The following is a 15,898-nucleotide window of genomic DNA, read 5'->3' as shown; positions in this document are numbered from 1 at the left end:
TGCTGGGTTTGACGAAGAGCGGAAAGTCATGGGAAAAAATGTGATAAGGCAGCGCGGGTAGTCAGCTGGGCGATAGTTAGCAACAATAGTTTGTTCCAATTCCTCCTGGCTGTTCCTCCATCCTTGGAGATAGGAATGTTCCTTGCCTCCTGGTAGAGGCAGGGCACCTCTCACATGAGGGTTTTCTGTGAGGGGAAGGTCAGGCAGTCCCTCTTGCGATTGTCCTTTCTCAAATTCCCTCAGCTTAAAATATTCAATAGACCAAGGCACCATAAGCAGAATTGTTAAAAACACAGGGCTCCCCCTCCAGATTCCACCAGCAGCTGGACCCCTGATGGCCTTCAGACCTTCTCCATCTGTGAAATGTAAATAGTCAGAGGCTGGGTTGGCCTTCAATCTTTGAAGGGCCATTAATTGGAGGGAGTGATGGAGAGCCAGGATATTTCCAGAAGATGGAGAAGGATTATGAATGTTTGCCCTTGAGATTCCCAGAGTTTAACTGTATACTCCTAGAAATAATTATTAATATACTCTATTTCCCCAGAGCAATCTGATAGAGTCTATGCTTCATTGACCTGACCTGATCAAAGATCACAGGTCATGAAAGCTGGAAGGGATCTCAAGGACTATTTAATTCAGGAGTTCTCAACTGTGGTTGCTCTTACAATCATTTGCTGAGCTTTTTAAAAAGCACCCTCCCTCGACCCCACCCCCAGAGCAATTATATCAGACTCTCCAGAGACAAATCCAGAGCCGGCTTTCCTTAAAGCTCCCCAGATGACTTCAATTTCCAGGCAGAATCAAGCATCAGTGATGTGGATAAAGGATAAGACAACCTGGGGAGGTGATGTGAGTCAAACCAAAGTCTTGTGAGAAGGGGATCATATGGCTTGTGGCAGCCAAATAAAGGCAAAAGTCACACAAGGACTAGGAGGGTGGAGACCTGCAGGTCAACCTCATGACCATCACCCAATCAGCCAACAGGTTTTGAATATGTGCTGTGTGCTAAGCTCTCGACTAAGGACTGGGGTAAAAAGGACACATAAGTGAGGTACTCACTGTGCTCAAGAAGCAAACTGTTCGCTGGTGGGCTTGATCACACACCAATAACTGGAGGAAGGGGAAAGTGGGCCTTCTGCTCAAAGATGTTCATTGCAGTATTATTTACAATAGTAAAAAATAGAAAGCAGTATCCAGTCATAGGAGAATTCTTAAGTAAACACTAGGTTATATCTACTTGATGTAATATTTTGAAGCCATTGACCTTGTTAAAAGATAGACTGAGGGACATCTGGGTGGCTCAGTCGGTTAAGCGTCTGCCTTTGGCTCAGGTCATGATCCCAGGGTCCTGGGATTGAGTCCTGGGTTGGGCTCCCTGCTCAGTGGGGAGCCTGCTTCCCTCTCTCCATCTGCCTCTCTCCCCCCACTCGTGTTCTCGCTCACTCTGTTCTCTCTCTCTCAAATAAATAAAAAAATATTAAAAATTTTAAGAGTTTATTTGAGTAAAACTTGATTGGAATTTGGAAGCACCAAGCTGGAAGTGGTTGGAGACTCCATGGATGGGAACTCGGGAGAGACCTGATAGAGAAAAGGCAGAAGCAAAGTAAGGAAATTATTGATTGGCTATAGCTTAAAGCCTAGTTGGCCATTTGTGATTGGTTGTCTTTAGGTTTCAACTTTGTAACCTTGAGGCCTTTGCAGACTTTGATTTGGGTTTCCTTATACAGGCCCTATGTGGGAAAAGAAGGTGACATTGTCCAGGGGCTATGATCCTACGTTACATGCATAAGTAAAAGGCTACAAGGAAACATGCCCAATGTTAACAGGTGTCGGGAACCAGGTGCTTCTGTTGTTGAGAATGGGTGCTTCCTCTTTTTTACTTCTTCCTTCCTTTTCTCTTTTTTTTTTTTAAGATTTTATTTTTTTATTTGAGACAGAGAGAATGAGAGAGAGAGAGAGAGAGCACATGAGAGGGGGGAGGATCAGAGGGAGAAGCAGGCTCCCTGCCAAGCAGGGAGCCCCATGCAGGACTCGATCCAGGGACTCATGACCTGAGCCGAAAGCAGTCGCTTAACCAACTGAGCCACCCAGGCGCCCCTCCTTTTCTCTCTCAATCATTTTTAAACGAGCCAGGCCAGGGAGTTGGAACTCACTTGAAGGATGGGGCCATTCCTTTCGTCTGTCATCTTCAGAGTGCCTTGCACTTTGGGTCTCATCAGATACAGAAAGACCTCCAGAGCTCTCCCCCAGGGTTAATTGGAGAGTGAGAAAGAGAGAGAACCCAGGTCTCCTGTATGCCAGTCTGAATCTGGGTGGGTCTGCACAGTCTGGACATGGGGGCAGGCCCAAGGGGGTAGATAGGAGGCTGCAATGATGGGGTGTGCCCATTCGGGGGGTAGGGGGTGTTGGGCCTGTCCCCAGAGCAGGGCTGGATCCCCACCCTCCTCATCCTCCCACACAGGAGCGGAGACCCCTGAGCCGCGTGTCTTACAACCAGGTGACGCAGGGGAGGTGCCTGTGGGACGCCTGCTCTTGGAATGACCATCAAAATGGTCAAAGTTAAGTTTGTTCTCAACATGGCAAGGCAAACACTACCAATCACAAACAGCCAATGAGGCTTTAAGCTATAGCCAATAGTTTCCTAAGTCTCCGGTCTTAGGAGCATCTTGGAGGAGAAAGGGCCAAGGCTGGTTTAATTCAGTGGATATTTCAGTGCAGGGACTTGATTAGACCTGGGTGAGAGAGTCACATTACAGGAATTTAGGATGGATGGACACAGCAAGGCAAGGGTTTGGAGGCGAAGATTTTGAAGAGTCTTGGGAAGTAAGGTGTCTCTTGACATTCCCTATTGAAGAATCGAACAGTTTGATGTTCATTTAAATCAGAAGTTTCTTAACCTTGGCACTTTTGACGTTTTAGGCTAAATAATTCTCTGTGGCCGTCCTGTGCATGGTAAGATATTAACAGAATCCCTGGCCAGCAGGCACTAGATGCCAGTAGCCCTTCCCTCTCCAATAGTGAAAACCAAAAATGATTCTGGGTTAGGGAGGGGGGATTTTAATTAATTAATTAATCAATTAATTTTAAAGATTTTATTTAGTTATTTGAGAGAGAGAGAACAAGCAGGAAGAGAGGCAGAGGCAGAGGGAGAAGCAGGCTCCCCGCTGAGCAAGGAGCCCGATTCAGGACTCCATCCCAAGACCCTGGGATCTCAAACTGAGCCGAAGGCAGCCGCTTAACTGACTGAGCCACCCAGGTGCCCCAAGGGGGGATTAAATTTAAATGAGCCTTCCAGGCATTTCCTGGAATGAACAATAAAATTTTTTGAAACTTTTACCATTTTTGGCAAGAGTTTCCTATAATAGTAAAGTCAGTTAATAAAGACAGTGGACGGGTAAAGTCATGTTAAGGTGGATTGTAAGGCTGGTGGGTGTAGATGGCCTCAGTTCTCACCCTGGGGGTGCAGTTCAGCCTCCTGCCCCTGCCTCTCCCCTCCTGCTGTCTTTGGTCTCTGGCAAGTCTCCACTTTCTGGTCAGCTTTTAGATACTGCATCTCTAAAGTCAAGAACCAATAGCTTCTGAGAAATGTGAACATGCTACAGTGTATTGAACCCTTAGCTGAAACAACAGACTTCACATTACTCTGTGATTAAGTATCATTGCCCATTTTATACATAAGGAAACTGAGGTTCAGAAAAGTGAGGAGCGTTGCTCCTGTCACTCAGTGAATGGTGAGGTTGGAATCTAAATGCAAGGGTCTGACTCCAAACTAGGTCGCCAAATTTAGCAAAACTTGTGTGGGACATACTTAAAAAGCGTTGCTTATCTGAAATTCAAATTTAATTAGGGGTTCTGTAGTTTACCTGGTGACCCTACTTCATTGAACACCCCTTCCCTGCCCCACGGGCGCAAGACAAGGGGTGTGGGGTACTGGCACTGAATCAATGGATGGGGGTTCAGGCCTGGGAGCGCAGGGAGCGGCGGTCCCGGAGGAGGTCGGGGTAAAGCCCGCACACGGTCCCTGGTTTGAGCGACTGGCGAAGAGTGACCCCTGGTGGCCGCGCGCCGCCCTGCAGCCCCAGCAGCCCAGACCCCGCGGTGGGGCCTGGGCCTTCAGCGGCGGACATGTATTCTGAGTTCTGACCTCTACCGAGAGCCGAGTGCACCCAGGGAAGCGGGGCGGGCCAGGCTCAGAGCCACCTGCGAGCGCTTTCAATCCATTCGGCTGGACTGGAGATCCGCTCCCCACTCTGGGCCCGCCGCTCTATCGCCCCCAGGCGGCTGTCCTGCAAAGAGCAGATCCTCAAGCTCCTAAATCTTCCAGGGCCCAAAGGAAGAACTGCGGAAATTCTTCCCCCTTCTCCCTGCTGCTCACCGGGTCCCCTGACCCCCCTGCCCACTCCAACATTCGGGGAGTCAAATCCTAACCGAAGGCAGCACCCGAGCAGAGCTTATGGTTAAAACCATTTTCAGGGAGTCCCTTTCCAGGGTGGAGTTCTATGAGTTACCTTTGTGTAAATCTGCTTTTTAGTACATCTGCTTTTTAGTACATCTGCTTGGTGTTTAGAGGGTCCGTATGTTCTCCCTTGGAGACTCATTTCTCCCCCAGATTTTCACTTTGTCCTACTCGGTGGCAGGATATGTCATGTCCTGAAGGTCACAAACAGTCCACGTGGGCCTCCCTTTCTCAGGGCTGCTGAGGAGGCTGGCCTGGACAAAAACAGCCCCAAAGCACCCAGAGTGGCTTCCACCCCAGGCCCTAAGGAAGCCCACCTGCTGGCCCTTTCCTCTGAGGACCGCAGAAGCCAGAAGATCCTGGGGTGGTCGTAAGGGTGTCTTTCCAGGGGCGCCTCTGCTGACTGGACCCAGCTGACTTGTCATACTCTTTTCTGTGTATGTTTGGCCCCCGAAGGTGTCACTGGCAGGACTCATTGGGCTCTCTGCACGCAGCCCAGGGCCCTACAGAACTTCAGAGAGTCCCCACTTAGGTTCCTGTACGCTCATTCCCCTTCTTCCCTCCATATGTATTCTCCACCTGCCTCCTCCCCACTCGGCACCCGCACGCTGACTGCTTCACCAGGGCTCCCTTGTCCTCAAGCTTCGGATTCAGGTCAGTCAGGAGGGGAGGGTCACTAGCAAGAGATAGAGGGGGAAGGGAGTTGCCACTGGTCTGAGGGTTGGCAGTGGCTGTGTTCCTCTACCTGAGGCCACAGCTTTGTGGACACTCTTTCCTACTCCGTTGGTTCCAGGAAGGGCTCTTTTCCTTGCCCTTTTAGGCCTAGGGCGTAGTGGCTTGAGGGAAAAACCTTTCTTACATTAAGTATCTGGGGGCCTGCAAATTAAACTAACAAAAGACAGGTTAACAGGAGAAAAGGCACACCATTTTTATTAATATTTGCATGCAAGGGCAGTCCCAGAAAAGAAGTAAAATTCAGAGAAGTGTTTGACCCCGGAGCTTAATTACCATTTTAACAAAGGAAAGAGGGTTTGGGCTTGAAGGGATGATAAATTGTAGGGTCGCGACTAGGAAATATATGGGGGAAACAAGTAGAAGATACCAGTTATTTTAGCAAGTTTTGTGTATGCAGGTCCTCTCGGTGCTGAATCTCTGTCTCTGATGATAAGAGTTACTCCTGATCCAGGAGAGGGGGATACCTTCACTAGGGAAATGGATGCCCTACTTTTATGTGAATTCAGGCGAGGACAGAGAACTCTTCCCGCATCTGTTGATTCTCAGCTATCTTCAGCTCAAAATAATCTTTATGGCAATGTGACATATTTTGAGGTGCCCTCTCCTGGTCCCTTCGCTTACTACTGCTTACCCCGGCGTGCTTCACTGATTGCTCTTAACCCTGTCCACACCATCTCAAACAGTCCGTTATGAAGCTGTGTGTCTTGCTAGGGTAGTAGAATGCCCAAGCCAGCCTCTCGTTTGCAGCATCAAACATACATATATGCAGTGCCGAGGACGTGCACAGTTGGAAACCCAGACCCTCCAGGCCCTTGCAGCCTAGTGGGAGAAAGAGACTGTGACAGGTGAGGAGGCTGTGGTGGGAGCTCAGAGAGCCACCCAGCCCTGCCTGGAATGTCAGGGCAGCTTCCTGAAGAATAAAGAAGGATGAGGCAAGTGGAAGAAAGCGCACAATGCAGGGAGAAGCAGCGGCACGCACGACGGGCTGGAGGCAGAGATGTCACGCATCAGGCACCAAAATGGCCAGAGGAAGGCCGGCCTGGAAGAAGACTGGCCATTAGGCATGACCTGAGCAGACAGTGTGAACTTCTAGTGCTGCGCCCTAGTTCTCGGGCACCTCCAATCTGATTGGGGAAGAGCATCTATGACACAGAGTGAGTCCATCTTGAAAGGACCAAGATGAGGGCCAAGCAGTAACTGCAGAGGATGTTCCAGCTGTGTGTGCATGTGTGCGTGTTGGGGAGGCATCCAGCCAGACAGGATTTGTGCTTTTATTTATTTTTTTTTTTGAGATTTTATTTACTTATTTGGAGAGAGAGAGAGAGAGTGTGTGTGTGAGAGAGAAAGATCATGAGCAAGGGGAGGGGCAGAGGGAGAAGCAGGCTCCCCACTGAGCAGGAAGCCCGATGCGGGGCTCGATCCCAGGACCCTGGGATCATGACCTGAGCCGAAGGCAGACATTTAACCGACTGAGCCACTCAGGTGCCCCGATTTTTGCTTTTAAAAGGTCCCTCTGCCTCTTGCAGGGGGAATGGGTGAATGTTAGGGAGACAAGCAGTGAGACCGGTTAGGAGGACAGCACCATTAGTGGAGAGAAGGGAGGGGACAGCTTTGTGCTGTGTGTGGAGGTGGAGCTGGAAGAAGTTGCCGAGGCTTTGGATGTGGAGAATAAGGGAGAGGAGGTATCCAGGTTTCTGGCTTGAGCAACTGGGTGCACACAGAGATGCCGCTTACTAAGATGGAGAAGAGGCAGAGGACAGACTGGGAGGAGGGATCAAGAACTCAACTTTGAACATGTTAAGTGTGAGACGCCTCCGAGACAACCAGGCGGTGGGATATATGGCTTTAGAACTCCAGAAAGAAGTCTTGCGAGGTTGGGTCTTGCAAGGGAGGAAAGTGGTTGGGTGAGGCAGAGTTTATGACTTAAAGGATTGGTGGGTCCTAGAAGCAAGGGTCTTGAAAGAGTCTTGGTGAACAAACTGTAGTAAGACAGGGAAATTGAATGGACCCCATAAAAAAAAGCCATTTTTCCCCCTTCACTCCAGCTTCTATTCTTGCTGGGACCTGCCCCCCCACCCCACTGTACACATGTCTTATAATGCGAATAGCATATGTCCTCCTTGTAAGGGACCAAGAGATAATGCTATCTTTGGAATCTTCCAGCATGATGGATAACATCCAAGGAGTGAAGGAGCAGAGGGGTCATAAACGTTCTCTAAGACCACTGACTCCAAACACCTTGATGCCAAGACCCCTGGCTTCAGGGAATGAATGACTTACAAAGGACACCTGGACCCTATCCTTGTTCTGACCAGTTCCTGGATGCCTAAGAGGACATATGCACCAGACCTCAATAGCCAATAAAAACCCCAGACCCTAGGCAAAGACAAGACTCCCGAATGATCCATCTATCCATCTCCATCTCTCTCTCTATAGAAAGAAAGAAAGGAAGAAAGAAAGAAAGATCGATCGATCGATCTTCAATAAACTGTGCTTTCACTGCTGGCTCATATCTGATTTCCCTCTTTCAAGAAGCCAGGAGTCCTCTTGGCTAGGACCCCCTCTCAGACCCGGCCTGCCTGCATCAGTAGTCTTGATCAGTCAACTGCTTAGTTAATTTACAATCTTATCTTTTAGTAGCAGATATTTCCTGGAGCAAACATCCGGATTATTTTTGCTTGGTTCTGGTATTGTTTAACACAGGGACAGGAAAGTGTGTTCATTTCAGTTCTCATCATTAATTAATTGAGTGTCCTCAAGCAAGCACCTTAAAAAAAACCCAATTATTATATAGTGCTTACTCTGCTGGACAGTTGTAACTCCTTTGATTCTCACAACATTAGAGATGGATATTGTGAGATGGGTGTTGTTATTTGCCCATATTATCGCTGTGCCTCTTGTTTCAAACACAGACAAGTTAAGTAACCTGTCTGAGGTCACGTGGCTGGTTAGTGGTAGGTCTGCGTCCCAGAATCCAAACTCTTACTCTATCTCTCTCTTTTTTTAAAAGATTTTATTTATTTATTTGAGAGAGAGAGTGCAAAAGAAGCAGGGGTAGGGACAGAGGGAGCAGACTCCCCACTGAGCAGGGAATCCCATGTGATGCAGGGCTGGATGCAGGGCTGGATGCAGGGCTCCATCCCAGGACCCTGAGATCATGACCTGAGCAGAAGGCAGAGGCTTAACCAATTGAGCCACCCAGGTGTCCCTCCTATTCCCTCTCTTGTTTAATTGCCTAACTTCTCAGTTTCTCCTTTTATGCAGTGAGGGATTGGCCCAGATGATAAGGGCTTTGGGTGGGGGAATGGGGTGTTAAAGAAAGATTCATTCAGGACACTTACTAAAGATGGTAAGGCAGACTTTATTCAAGAGGGGCTATTACAGTGGGGTTTTGTAGCAGGGAAGAATTATGCTCAGTTCTGAATGCTATAAGGAAAAGTAGGGATTTATTGCCAAGGAGCAGGGGGTAGTCAGTGGATAGAAAATTACTGATAGGGTATTTCTTTGCTAAACTGGCCTAGCAGGATTTTTGCTGAAGGCAGGCCAGAGTGAAAAGATATTAAGAGTGGTCAGACCAACAGCAGGGGATTTTCACTAAACCTATTCAGCAGGATTCTTGCTAAAACTGGACAATACAGAGATGAACAGGAAGTCTAAAAAGTCAGGGCCTAGTTGAGGAGGATGTGCAGAGGAGCCTGCCTAAATTTGGTGAAGGAGAGAATCTTTGTGAGGAGGGAAAACTTGTCCTCTATGTCTGTTAAGTGAATGGAGCCTGCAATGAGACTGACAAGACAGATCAGCAAGAGAACAGACGGAGCTTATTTCTGCAGGGGGCAGTGCTCAGTGAGTAACTCGAAGGGGTGGTTAGAATTTGGGGCTTTCGTATCTAATTTAGTAGGAAAAAGGGGGAGAAAAGGCTCCTATGGGAAGAGCAAACAAATCTCTTTAGGAAAGACAAATGGGTTTTTAGGAGAACAGACTTGAGATAAGAAAGTCTGCGATGATGTTTGTTTAAGCAGGTGCCATGGTCTTTCTGTCTTCATTCAGAACCATAAAACTTCCCTGGGGAGGGGACTGAGGGCATGTTTGCTCTTGGTCTGTCTCCTGGGAGCAGACCCACACCAAAGAGGTAATTTATGGCCGTCCTCAATTCTCAGGAGTTTCTGCTTTTAGTCAGATAAGAGAAGTTCTGGAAGGCATTTTTTTTTCTGTATCTGCTGAATCTCAAATGTCTTCAGCTTAAAATAATCTGTATACTAACTCTGGGGTCCCGAGCGGGGCCCCACGGGGCTCATCTAGTTCCATCATTCTGTGGCTCACCATGAAATGGCAACCGACAAGCTGAGGCGTATCACAAGGATCAGATGCATGCCACAGCCGTCAGCCCCACAGCTCACCGATCACTCACCAACTACGGCTTCGACCTGAAGAAGCCATTCTTCGAAACTGCAGCTCTCCTGCTCTGGAGACAGTGTGTTCAGAGGAGGTGAGGACTTCGGGTGAGCTGGGATTGGGGTTGGTGAAGAGAAGTGGGCAAGAGCACGGCAGGGGCTGAGAAGGTATGCGGGAGGGAGGGACTGGTATCTATGTGCTCGGTAGTCTGTTGACTTTATCTCATTCCATTTTCCCAATGATCCTGTGAGGTGGGAATGAGTCGATCCCCACTGATCAGATCGGGAGCCCGAGGCTCAAGTGCAAGTAATCTTCTCATGCTGCCACGACTTGTATGTGGGGTCCCCAAGGTTGAACAGTAAGCAGCGAAGGCAGAGGACAGGATTGCCGTCAGCCGGGAAGGGAGGCTGGGGCCAGACTTTGGAGATCAGAGGCTGAGGCCCTCTGAAACGAGCAAGGGGCTCTCTAGTTGTTGGAAAAGCCATCCAGCCAGACGGCTCTGGGGGCCAGGGAAAGGCCGGCGTCAGCACTCCCCACCCTGCTGTTCTAGGTGTGAGAAGAATGCTGGGGCGGGGAGGAACGGAGAGCCGCCTGCTCTCTCTCCCTGGGGGGGGTCTAGGCCCCGACGTCCCAGCAAGTCACTCAGGGCCTCTGCCACACCTTGGGCACTTGGACGCGTGCACACGTGCCTTTGACGTCAGCCCCCTCGCTGCCCGAAAGGCAGACTGGAGCTCCGTTCTCCCATCTGGCTGCCACACAGTTCCTCCCCTCCTTCTTTCTGGGGATTGAGAAAGTAAAAATGAGCAAGGAACGCGAAGTTAAAAATGTGCCCTGCCATTCACAGGGCAGGGTAACAGAGATGAAGCCAGCTACAAAGTTCGAGAGGAAACACTGTTTCTTTGAAGGCCAGCAAGCCTCAGCGGCACCTAGCACTCCCTCACGGAGAGATCTTGGTCTCTAAAATTCACAGACCAGCTGCGGTCTGGTCTATGACCAGAAACTCAGACCTATGGTCTGTGGGCCATAGACCGTAGAAACTTTGCTCTTGGTATCAGCAGGCACGAAACACCCCACTCTTGCCTGCAGTGTCTAATTCACTTTGACCCAGAGAAGCAACTTCAGTTTACAACCCAGGTGGACAGCATTAGGTAAGGGCTTTTTGGACACACCATTCTACATCTATCTTAACTTAGTGGTTTCCAAGGAAGCGTGGCCGTGGGTCCATTTTGCAGTCTAGATTTTGGCTTTACTTTGAGCCCATCCGAACACGGCTTCAGGTAGATGTCTCCTAACCTCCACCCTCCCCGCCCCTCAACAACCGTAGGTTCTCCTTTGTTGGACAAGCTGCCCCACGGTTCCTGTTGTGCTATGGACTCTCCTTCCTTGCCACTGGCCAAAGAAACCTGACTTTGTCAGACTATAGGCAAGTCTCTGGTGATCACGGGCTGATTGGGTTAGGACTTGACTTTACCTCCCAAAGCCCAAGACTGAGGCAAGGGTTGTTGAGTCAGTCTGTTCCTGGGATGGGCGGAGAGAGAACACAGACAGATTATTGCATTCTTCTGGAAAATCCTCAGAGCTTTCTCTATATAAGGGTCTCATTTATCTGGGGTTCCTACTGTGGCAGGTGCTGGGCTGAGGACTTCACAGTGTCCTATCACTCAATCCTCATCATACCCCATAAAGGACATCCTCTTATCATCATTCCCATTTAAAAGGTGAAGAAACAGAGGCACGGGGAGAGATTGTATGGCTTGCCCAACAAAGGCCTGCAGTTACTAAGTAGCTTATTTGGAATCTGAAGCATCCAGTTTGAGTACAGAGCTTGAGTGCAGTTTGAGTGCAGAGCCCTTAACCGCTAAGTCCTAAACCTCTGGTGCTCTTAATATCTCAGTATTGTCTTCACCACCACCCCCCCATCCTAAAGAAATACTTAACAGTTCCATTTATTAAGCTTTATGTCCATACACCAGATTTATGTCCTATCAGTTTCATAGCTATTTGAAAATAAATAATAAATATATAAATAATAATAAACATAAATTTTAAAAAATCATATTTCATTCTTTTAAAAAAATGTTTATTTGTCAGAGAGAGAGAGAGAGCACAAGCAGGGGGAGTGGCAGGCAGAGGGAGAAGCTGAGCAAGGGATCCGACGGGGGACTTGATCCCAGAACTGTGGGATCATGACCTGAGCCGAAGGCAGACGCTTAACTGACTAAACCACCCAGGTGTCCCTTGTATTTCATTCTTTTTTTTTTTTTTTAAGATTTTATTTATTTATTTGACAGAGAGAGACACAGCGAGAGAGGGAACACAAGCAGGGGGATTGGGAGAGGGAGAAGCAGGCTTCCGGCTGAGCAAGGAGCCTGATGCGGGGCTCGATCCCAGGACCCTGGGATCATGACCTGAGCTGAAGGCAGACGCTTAATGACTGAGCCCCCCCGGCGCCCCCCCACCCTTGTATTTCATTCTTAAATAACCTATACCTAGTAATGGGATGTGAGCTGCTTGGGCAATGTACAACTTCTCAAACTCTGGGATCAGATTTGGACCCCATCACCCTCATTCCACATTAATTTTTCTCATGTGTTAAAAAACGAAATTCAGGGGTGCCTGGCTGGCTCAGTCTGTAGAACGTGCAACTCTGACCCCAGAGTTGTAGAGTTGAAGCCCCATGTTAGGCAGAGTTTACTTAAAAGTAAAATTAAATTAATTTTTTTTTTAATTTAAGCAAGTGAGTTTGAATATCTAATTGGCTTTATTAAGGGGCGCCTGGGTGGCTCAGTCGTCAAGCGTCTGCCTTCAGCTCAGGTCATGATCCCGGGGTCCTGGGATCGAGACCTGCATCAGGGTCCCTGCTCAGCGGGGGGCCTGCTTCTCCCTCTCCCACTCCCCCTGCTTGTGTTCCCTCTCTCGCTGTGTCTCTCTCTGTCAAATAAATAAATAAAATCTTAAAAAAAATTTGGCTTTATTAAATGATTCATGAAATGGTCAGCACCCTGTCTAGCAAGTAGACGGGTGCTCCGAGGGGTTGGACAAAATGGAAAGGTTTTGTAGGAAGTGGGTGGGGCAAGAAAGTTACCAGCAAAAGGAAGGATTGCTTCAGGCAAGACCACCTTTCCTTAGGGGAAGAGCAGTGGGCCTTTTTGTGCAGATTACTTCTTCCTTTGGGTGGGTGGGGATGGAGAGGGCCCATGAGGCAGATTACCTCAGTGGTGCTTGTTAGAAAACTCTTGGGGGCCTGGTTGGCTCTTTTGGAGGAGCATGTGACTCTTGGTCTCGGGGTTGTGAGTTCGAGCCCCAAGTTGGGTGTAGAGTTTACTTAAATAAAAATAAAACTTAAAAAAAAAAAAAAGAAAGAAAACTCCTGATTGATAGGTTGAAACTTAATTTCTGGAGAAGGTTGAAACTGCAGTTAGGTTAAGTATTAAGCCCTGGTTTGGTGACTTGGCCTGGCCCAAGAAACACCATTTGGGGCCTGTTTCTTTTTATCACACACGGTACTTGCTTTTTTATCGCAGAAAACACCAAAAACTCAGCTTCACAAAGATATGGTGTGTGGGGATCCACTCAAAACCCTAGAATTTGTATAAATATTTTAAGCTGAAGACATTTGAGATTCAATAGATGCAGAAAGAAGCCTTCTTAGGATTTCCTGTATCTGACTAAAAGCAGCAACTTCTGGGGCGCTTGGGTGGCTCAGTTGGTTAAGCACCTGACTTCGGCTCAGGTCATGGTCTTGGGGTCCTAGGATTGAGCCCCATGTGGAGGTCCCGGTGGAGGCACCTGTTAAGCCCCCCTGTCAGATTCCCTGCTCAGTGGGGAGTCTGCTTCTCCTTCTTCTGCCGCCCCTCCCCCACTCATGCTCAAGCTCTCACAAATAAATAAATAAAATCTAAAAAAAAAAAGCAACTTCTGAGAAATGAAGCTGTCATATATTTCTGCTCCTAGGGAGTTTCAAGGCCATGAAAAAGGACACTTGTACCTGCATAAACAATTATCACAACTTTTCTATATCCTGTTTGTTTTTGTAAAAAAACCGTTTGTTTTTCCTTTTTGTAAAAAAGATTTTATTTTTAAGTAATCTCTACACCCAACATGGGGCTTGAACTTACAACCCCGAGATCATGAATCGCATGCTCTACTGATTGAGCTAGCCAGGCACCCCTCCCCCACCATGTGTCTTTCCTAAAGAAACCATTTGTTCTTCCTCCTCTCTTTTCGTCCACTAAGTTAGATATATAAACCCGAAACTCTAACCACTTCTCTGTCACTCATCACTGAGTACTCCCACATGTATGTGCACTGCATACAAAAAATAAACGTTTGGTTTCTTTTCTCTTGCCGATCTGCCTTTTGTCAGTTAAATTCAGACTCCCAAGTAGTGAACCTAAGAAGGTAGAGAAAATGTTGGTTTTCCTCCCCAGTAATATTGCCACAAGCAATCTAACAGGATTTAATGTTAAAACTGTGAACTCCCTGAAGTTAGTAGTTTTGCATGGTGTCCGACAGATGTTGCTGAGTTTCCCTTGAAAATTTAAAATACCCCTGGTGCCCCTATGAATTTGCTTGTCTTCTCTGGGATGCCTTGCTGCCCAGTTTGGGAACATGGTCCTAGCCTGATCCCTATCAGAAAGGATGCAACCGAATCTACAAGTCTGCTGGGACCAGGCTTGTTTTCTCCGTAGTCTGTACCTCCTCCGGACATGCCCGTCCGATTCGTGACTGTATCCCTTATGCCAACATCAGTAGCCTGGCATACGGTAAGGACTCAGTTGGAGGAGGAGTTCCATGAGCTTGGGGAGCACAGGTGCAGAGCACATATGATTAACTCTTGAGGGACATCTTACCCTCCCCCACTCATGAGTTATTCCCACAGTAAATATATCCACAATTTTGGATATAAATACCACTAATTTCTCTTGCTCTTCTGGCTCTTTTTTTCTTAGGCTTTATGCAGACCATGCCCTCCCTATTTCCACACTTTCTTCTGTTGAGAACAATAGAGCTGAATTAGGTTACTGTTCATTAGACTGCCCTTTATTATCAACATAGCAGTCTGCATCACATCAGGACACTGGTCTGCTCAAAATCTGCAATGGCTCCCCAGTTCAGAGTCAAAGCCAAAAGTCCCATAAGGGCTCAGATGATCTCCCTGACTTCATGTCTGGCTGCTTCTCCCAGCTCCCAGCATATTCTCTAGCCAATTGGGCTGCCTTGCTATTCCCAAACTCAGGGTGTTTGCTCTTCACTTAGCAGCTGTTCCCTCGGCCTGGAAGCTTCTTCTGTCAGACATGTGGAAATAGGACCATCCAAATGAGAACAAGCAAACACTATTCAGTTTGCTACAGCAAAGGAGTCAGCCACCACCACTGACATTTGGCAGAGACTGAAAGGTTATAGGGGATATTGTATGGCTCCCGGGGCTGGTTGCTGCAGATTGAAGCCAAACCACAACCTCTGCAGGAACCCATGACCTCTGCAGCAATTGGCTCAACCGGCAGGACTTGGTGAATGACTGGTCAGCTTCTCTTTTTTTTTTGTCACCTCTTCCAACTCAGGACCAATCAGAGCAAACTAAATAGGCTTCCCAAATCAATCACAAAGGATGCTCCACTTCTAGTTAGCCCATCTCTAGCTTCCCCATGCCAGCTACTTCCAATCAGAGCACACCTGAAGCCTTCCCTCTGTTCACGATGAAGCTTTCCTACTCCTTAGCCTGTGCTGGAATCACTGCCCCATGACGGTAGCCGACTCCCTTGCTGTAGCAAGCTCTGGGTAAGTAGCTCGTTCTGTTTGTGCTTATTTGGGTGTTCTTCATTTATATTTACAAACAGTATGTGCCTTCTGGAGATGGCTGGGTGATCTCAACTACCAAAATATTGTTTGATGATTCTAAGATATGTGACTTCTTGCTTTTTAAAGTCTTAATGAAGTTTTTGGGAGACATCTAACTGTAGTCTCCAAAATTCGGCCCAAAGTTAGTATCGTGTTCAATAACAATTAAGAAACAAGTTCAGAGAAGTAAAATTGCTCAGTTCCCTGGCTGGTGGGCTGGGCTGGAGCCCAGCTCTTGATCTAAGAGCTCTGGCACTTAACTTCTGTCTCATAACTGGCTCGTTCCCTCTGAGCCTCTATTTCCTTTTGGTAAAGCAATAATAATGATAAGGTGAACCAAATGAAATAGGATTTTCATTCTTCAAAAAGGGTTCGATATTGGCAATTTCATACAGTTCAACCTACTCCAAGGTTGTGAGGATTAAGTGAAATAACGTGATGTGAAATTGAAGGCAGTGTAGCATTTCTGTTAAT

The sequence above is a fragment of the Mirounga leonina genome, unplaced genomic scaffold (assembly GCF_011800145.1).
Source record: "Mirounga leonina isolate KUSES-001 unplaced genomic scaffold, KU_Mleo_1.0 Mir_125, whole genome shotgun sequence".
Classification (NCBI taxonomy): domain Eukaryota; kingdom Metazoa; phylum Chordata; class Mammalia; order Carnivora; family Phocidae; genus Mirounga; species Mirounga leonina.
Note: the sequence above shows the minus strand (reverse complement) of the source record.